The 7675-nt window shown below is 43.2% G+C and overlaps 1 pseudogene; it reads right to left on the reverse strand.

Moving 5' to 3' along the window:
* Positions 1-2954: 2954 nt before the first annotated feature.
* Positions 2955-3054, reverse strand: LOC139080394 (U6 spliceosomal RNA; annotated as a pseudogene).
* Between the last annotated feature and the right edge of the window lie 4621 nt (positions 3055-7675).

The raw sequence follows: 7675 nt of genomic DNA on the forward strand, positions 1-7675 counted from the left end.
TGAAAGTCATGAAGATATTTTCTGTTTTCTTCTGGAAGCTTTATTGTTTTATCTTTCCCATTAAGAATATAGTTCATCTTGAGGGGCTAGCCCCATGGCCGAGTGGTTAAGTTCGTGTGCTCTGCTTCAGTGGCCCAGGGTTTCACCAATTCAGCTCCTAAGCATGGACCTAGCACCACTCATCAAGCCATGCTGAGGTGGCATCCCACATGCCACAACTAGAAGGACCCACAACTAAAATATACAACTATGTACCAGGGGGCTTTGGGGAGAAGAAAGAAAAAATTTTAAAAAATATTTTTAAAAAAAAGAATATAGTTCATCTTGAATTAATATTTGTGCATGCTGTGAGGTAGGGATCAAAATTTACTTTTTTCCACATGGATATCCAATTCAGCATCATTTATTGACAAGACCATCCTTTCCTCTACTGTCTTTCTTAAGTACCTTTATTATAAATTAAGTACAAATTAAGTGACCATATATGTGGGTGTCTGTTTCTGGTTACATTGAATCTATAGATCAATTTGGGAGATTTGACGTCATAACAATATTGAACTTTCCAATCCATGAATGTGGTATATCTCTCCATTTATTTAGATCTTCTTTAATCTCTCTTGGAAACGTTTTGTAGTTTTCAGCACAGGTCTTGCACATCTTTTAAAAGATTTATTTGTAAGTATTTTATATTTTTATACTATTGTAAATAGTTTTTAATTTCATTTTCTAGTCATTTGTTACAAGTACATAGAAATAAACTTAATTCCATGTATTGACATTTTAGCCAATGATCTTGCTAAATTCATTTATCAATTCTAATAGTTTGTAGATCCTTATGGATTTTCTATGTACATAATTATGTCATCTAAAAATAAAAAACAGCTTTACTTTCTTTCCAATCTTTATACCTTTTTCTTTTTCTTGTCCTATTTCACCGGCTAGGCCTTCTGGTACTATGTTGAACAGAAGTGGTGATAGTGGACAACAAGAGGAAAGTGTTTAATAGTTTCATGTACATTAACAGTAGGGTTTTTAATATATACTCTTTATCAGATAAGGAAGTTTCTTTTTATTCTTAATTGATGGATAGTTTTTATCATGAATAAGTGTTGAATTTTATCAAATGTTTTTCTGCATCAATGGACATGATCATATGTTTTTTCCTCCTTTATTCTGTTACTGTGGCAAATTACGTTGATTGATTTTCAAATGTTAAACCAACCTTGCATTTCTGGAATAAACTCTATTTGGTCATTAAGTATTATCCTTTTAATATATCTCTTGTTTGATTCCCTAATGCTCTGTTTAGAAATTTTCGTCTATATTCATGAAAGATATAAGCCTGTAAACTTCTTTTATTGCAATGTCTTCATTCAGTTTTAATATCAGGGTTTTGCTGGCCTTATAAAATGAGTTGGGAGGTGTTTCCTTTTTCTCTGTTCTCTATAACGGTTTGCGTAAGATTGGTACTATTTCTTCCTTAAGTGTTTGGAAAACTACCAGTGAAGCTGTCTGAATCTGGAGTTTTCTTTGTGAGAATGTGTTTACTTACAGATTTAATTGTTCTTAACAGTATGGGATTCTCTGGATTTACTATTTCTTCTTGTGTTTGTTTTGCTAAATTGTAGTTTTTAAAAAATATATCTCGGGGCTGGCCCAGTGACATAGCAGTTAAGCTCACACACTCTGCTTCAGCGGCCCCAGGTCCACCAGTTGGGATCCTGGGTGTGAACCTACACACTGCTCATCAAGCCATGCTGTGGTAGCACGCTACACAGAAGAACTAGAAGGACTTACAATTAGGATATACAACTACGTACTGGGGCTTTGGGGAGAAAAAAGAAAAAAAGAGGAAGATTGGCAACAGATATTAGCTCAGGGCCAGTCTTTCTCACCAGAAAAAAAAGTGTCTGTTTCATCCAGGTTGTCTCTTTTATTGACATAAACTTGTTCATTATATCCTGTTATTATATTTAAGATGTCATTAGTATCTGTAGTGATGGCCCCTTTTTATTTCTGATATTGGTATGAAAAAATGGGATTATTTTTTCTGTTTTTTCCTTGGTCAGTCTTGATGGGATTATCAATTTTATTAATGTTTTCAAACACCTAAGTTGGTTTTGTTAATTTTTTCTACTGCACATCTGTTCTCTAGCTCATTGATTTCTACTCTTGATTACATTCTTCCTTCCACTTTCTTTAGGTTTAATTTACTGGGATTCCTTTTAGTTTCATAAGACAGAAGCTTAGATCATTGATTCTCAACTTTCTTAATTTCTAATTCATGCATTTAAAACCAAAAATTTCCATGTAAGCACTTCTTTAGCTGCTTCTCACAGGTTTCAATATGTTTATTTTCATTATCATTCAGATCATATCATTTTCTAATTTCCATTTTGATTTATTCTCTTACTCATGGGTTATTCAGAAGCGTGTTGCTTAATTTCCAAACATTTGGGGATTCTCCAATCATCTTTCCGTTATTAATTTCTTCTTTAATTGCACTGTGGTCAGAGAACACACTCTGTGTGATTTCAGCCCTTTGAAATCTGTTAAGACTTGCTCCAGCATATGGTCTATTTCGGTAGATGTTCTATGGCTCCATTATTCCTTTCTCATCCTGGTGCCATCGATATTATGCATTTTAGCATTTAGTCATTTGTTATTGCTCAAAATAGTTCAGATTACCCAATATTTACCCTTTTCAGTGTTCTTCATTCCTTCCCGCAGTTCAGTGCTTCCATCTGGGGTCACTTTCCTCCAGCCTGAAGAACTTCCTGTGGGGTTCCTTGTGGTGCCAATTTGCTGGTGACTAATTCCCTTAGCTTTTGTTTAAAGACATTTTGGTTTAACCTTCATTTCTGAAGAATATCTTCTTCAAAAATGTTTGCAGAGGTTTTTTTTCCCCCACTTTCAGCAATTTAAAGATGTTGTTCCATGTTCTCCTGGATTCCAAAAATGTGAAATGCTTCACAAATCTGCATGTTGCCCTTGGGGGCCATGCCATCTTCGATGTGTCATTCCCATTTTAGTATAGGCGCTGCCAAAACAAGCATATAACGTAGTTTTTTAAACATTTATGCTTGTCCTTAAAAAAAAATCTTTTCTTCCAGCTTCTCTGTTAATTCTCTCCTCTAGATGAGGAGCAGATAGAGTCCCCACACCCTCTGGGTGTTTTTCTTTTTGGTGTGGGTTTCCAAGGGGGCCCTAATAAATAACCCCTCCACCTCCTCCCAGGTTCTGAGGCGGCTGAGAAGCGAAGCCAGGAGTGGCAGCTGTAGAGCTAAGGAGCCCTTTGAGTTCGGACACAGGGGGCCCAAGTCGAAGGTGGAGGTGGATATTTGGAACGGGGGCACTGGCTCCCATTTAATGAGGGCCCACCCCATGCCTGATACTATACGGGGCACATCCCACACATTTTCTCAACCAACTCAGAGCCCCGTCCTCCGAGGCAAGTGTTATTGTCTCCACCAACAGACAGGAGACCAAAGTTGTAAGAATTAAGCAAAGTTCCTACCAGGCTCGTAGAACTAGGCCAGGATTCAAACCCAGGCCAGTCACAACTGATTGAGGTTTTCAAAGTGGGAGGGGTTCTCAGTTCCCAGCATAGCGCTCACCACAGGGCGGGTTCATTAAACCGAGTACAGTGTATGTTTACGAAATAAGAGCATCAAGCCATCCTTGCCCTTGGGCACAGTACTCTCGCTCCATTGGCCTCTTTTCAGTCCCTCAAACATTCCAATCTCTTTCCCACCTTGGAGTCCTTCATGGTGTTCCCTTGGTTAACATGCTTGTCCTGGCCGTCTTCGTCTGGCGAACTCCCACTCCTGCAGGTCTTAGTTTAAATGTTCCTTTTAAAGTTGTCCATTTTGACCCCTCTCGCAATTTAAATCAGGTCCCCTTTACAACTTTTTTCATTCCCTTCCATTTTTTTCTTTCTAGAACTTATCATACTTTGTAACCACGTAACGAGTCTTCTCATTATTTACATAATCTTGTCATTTATATATGTTTTCCCTTTAGACTATAAGCTTCTTGAAGGCATGGGCACATCTCTGTCGCTCCTGGCGGTCCTCCTAGCCCCCAGCTGAGTACTCGGCATCCTTAATGTTAATTAATGGCGGCTGATTCTCCACCTCGTCTTCTGTCTTCTTTTCACAACTTTCCTCTTCGTCCTCCTGTGTGGGGGAGGGGTGATCAGTTGCTGCTCTCCCTCTCTTCCAACCCAGTTCTAGTGGAGACAAGCCAGGGAATTTTCTGGGAGCTGCACAGGGAAGCAGAGATGGATACCTGCATGACCGTACTGGCTGGACCACAGCGGGGCCGCTCGGCCTGATAACACGTCTACCTGAGTCATCCTTGGCAGAGGCTGCCAGGCTCCAGGACGGAACATGTGTGTGAGAAATACCTCTTCCAGGGCATGCCCACCCCTCTTTAAAGTTAGACAAGAGCGGGTGGGTGTGGTCACCAGGTAAAGAAGTCTGAGGTTACTAGAGTTGAGGAATTTATGTGCCAAATACGGAATGGGTTTCACTTTCAAGAAGCTGAGGAGAAAACCCCGTTCAGGTTAGCATACTTTTGTCACCTTTTGTCCCGTTTTATTTATATTGAGCCATGTCTTCACAACTGGTTTCAGCTCCTTTGCAGTAAGGATTCTATTCTTTTTCTTTCGTCTCCCACAAAATACCCAGTCCAACGGGGGGCCCAGTAAGTCCGCAACAGAACGAGCCTTTATCACATCGTGAGCACTTTTTAATGAGGATGGTCATAGGAGAAATAGCAACCTCCAATGCTGCTGAAAACAATTACTGAAGCTATCGACATGCAACACTTTAAAATTCTGTGCTGTTCTTTGCAAAGCCCGGGGCTTGCTGGAGGGATGAGGTCAAGGCCATGTTTGCACGGTGTGTTTCTCCCCATGGGCCCCGGCACAGCTCGCTTATCTGCGAGTGCATCAGCCACAGACATTTCACAGCGAGGGAGCGGCAGCCGAGCCTTTGCTTATCTGCATAGGTCTCACCCTAATTCCTTTTCCAGGTCTGTATAAAACAAAACAAAGCCCCAAACCTCGAAGGAAATGGGATGCACCGAGTCAATGAAAATACTGCGGTACTGCACGTTTGCTTCTGTAAAATATTTCCAGAAACCCAGGCCGTTCCTGGTCCTGGGGACTGGTGCACGGCCCTGATGGGAGTTACTATGGTTTTGTCTCCTCACCAGAGCCGACCTGAAAATGACGGGAAACACTAAACTCTTGAGAAAGATTCAAAGGGAAATTAACTCGCTTCAAAGCAGATTGGTAGCAATCACGTTGTGGCTGCTTAATGTCAAATCATCGTACTTCATGGCGGGAGTAATAGATTTAACAAAAAATAAAATAACCTGGGTTGCCATGGCATTAATTGCAGTAGCGACAGCGTTCTGGGTTCTACTCCCAGCATGCCTTCATGTGGCCTTTTCTGCAACCTTAAAAGACTCCTTTCCTTTTTCTTTTTAGTGATGCCAGTGCCGCTGTTGGAGGCACATCGAGTAAAATTCACATCTCTTTAGGGAGATGCAGCATATGGCTCCAAGCAGGTTACCCGCCAGAGTAGAAACGCGGAGACTTGGGGGTGAGGCAAACCTGAGCTCAGGCAGCCACTTACCTGATAGCTCTGTGGGTTTGGACAAGTCGTTTAGACTCTCTGGGTCTGTTTGCTGGTGGATAAAGTGGAAATAATAACTCACGCCTTGCACTGTGGTTGTGATGTGAGCAGAGCCTAGCCCAGCACCGAGTTGGGGTTTCCTAATGGGAGCTGGCCACCTTCCTGTGCAATCACAGATGTCATTATGATTTATGATATGATCTGTCCAGTGGAACTATAGATGTGGGTCTGCACCATAATTTTTCCTGAGAACCTACTAGATTCTGGGCAAGTGGTGAGACAGTGACATTGTAGGGGAGTTAAATGACTTGACCACAGGTCACAAAGTTGGTAAGCTGAGCCAGAATGAAAAGGGAGAGTTTCTTTTTCTTTCTTTCTTGTTTGAATCCCCTCCCTCTCCAATGTGTTAATGAGTTCAACTTTTTGAAATGCCACCTTTTATACTCAGTTTGTCATATGAGTAGTTATTATAAGGGCTCTTCTCCCCCGTCCTGCAGCAGCAGCTCACGGGCCCCATCTCCACCCCTAGCCTCCATCCTTCTCTGTCTGAAGTCTGGACGATGCAGAAACTCTCAGGATGTCCACGTGCTGTGGTCAGGCAGCCACATCTGACTGGACCACCCAGCTAAGACTTAGCTAGAGTTCATACACTTGGCCTCCAATTACTCCCTCCCAGATGAGCTCCCCTGTCCACACTCTGTTAATGAACACACTCTGTCTGTTAATTTATAACATATTCACACTCTCTCTGAGGGGTCTGCTGGGAAAGTTAAGCCATTGGGCTACTTAATAACTATAGGGAAAAGTCTGGACTTCATGGCCCAAAGTGGCCCCAGGTTTATTTATGGGCTTGCTAGCTGCAGGTTGTCCTAGCCCTTCATCACTGGTCATCCCAATTAAGCTGTGAAATAGCTTAAAGATTCACATCTCTGAAACAGACTGGAGCGGTGTGAACATGATTCAGGGTCACTCATCAACTCATTGATTCAGAGCGCATCATGAGCCACGGATTGTAATTAAGCTGTCGTTCAATTAGATTCACCTGAGGTTCCAATTAAAAAATGTTTTAAAGAGGAGGCAGAAGGATGGGATGAAAGAAAGCATTTGCCATCCGGGCACATGATGCTGGTAGCGGGAGCAAGGACAGGATAGAGAGGCTGAGGAGAAGCACCCGACCTGAGACCCATGGAGAAGGTGGAGCTCAGAGAGCCCAGCCGGGGGATTCAACAAACGTGCACTGAGTTCCTGGGATGGGGCGGGAGCGGGGACCCCGGGCAGCCTCTTTTCCAGGGAACAAACAACAGGTAACCATCTTAACGGCCCTGAGGATCACATGTGCTCAGCGCGTGCACATGGTCTCATTTAGCATCACAAGAACCCAGAGGTGGGCCCAGCTTCGGGGGCAGGATTAATAAGAAAAGGGTTCACTGTATCAGAGAAGGGTTGCGCCACTCTGAGTTAGCCAGGAGAAATCCAGTGAGTCTGGGGCACGTGTAAAGGTCACCAAGACCTTGTGGAGAAACAACAGGCAGGAGGAAACCGCAGATTGTGCCTTCTCAGGGAGGCTGCGAGCACAGCTGGGGCAGGACAAAGAAATGCCAGGGTCTCCCTGACAGCGAGTGAGTGAGAGGAGCAGGCTCACTCACAGTTGCCCTGGCAACACAGCAGCTTATGTTCAGAGAATGGTAATGAAAAACCCGTATGCAAATGAGGTAGATTGCAATTAGGGCAAGTGGTCTGTCCTTGAGGAAGTGCTGGGGGGGACGTCTGGGAGGGATTTGCACCGGAGACAAAGGATGAAACCGAGAAAGGAAGAACTCGGCATTGTGTAAAAGCAGCACACAGGCCTGGGGTGCCCAGGAGTCCCTTGGGTCCTGTAGACCCGGCAGAACTCCCCTTAAATTTGGGTGGTCAGATGAATAGTGCACATCATGGTTGCGGAGCCCTGTGGCTGCCCTCCGCCTGGGGAATGCCATTGCTACATAGACCCAAGGGAGCAGGGTCAGCAACTCAGCAACTAGAATTCTCTC

The sequence above is a fragment of the Equus przewalskii genome, chromosome 29 (assembly GCF_037783145.1).
Source record: "Equus przewalskii isolate Varuska chromosome 29, EquPr2, whole genome shotgun sequence".
Classification (NCBI taxonomy): Eukaryota; Metazoa; Chordata; class Mammalia; order Perissodactyla; family Equidae; genus Equus; species Equus przewalskii.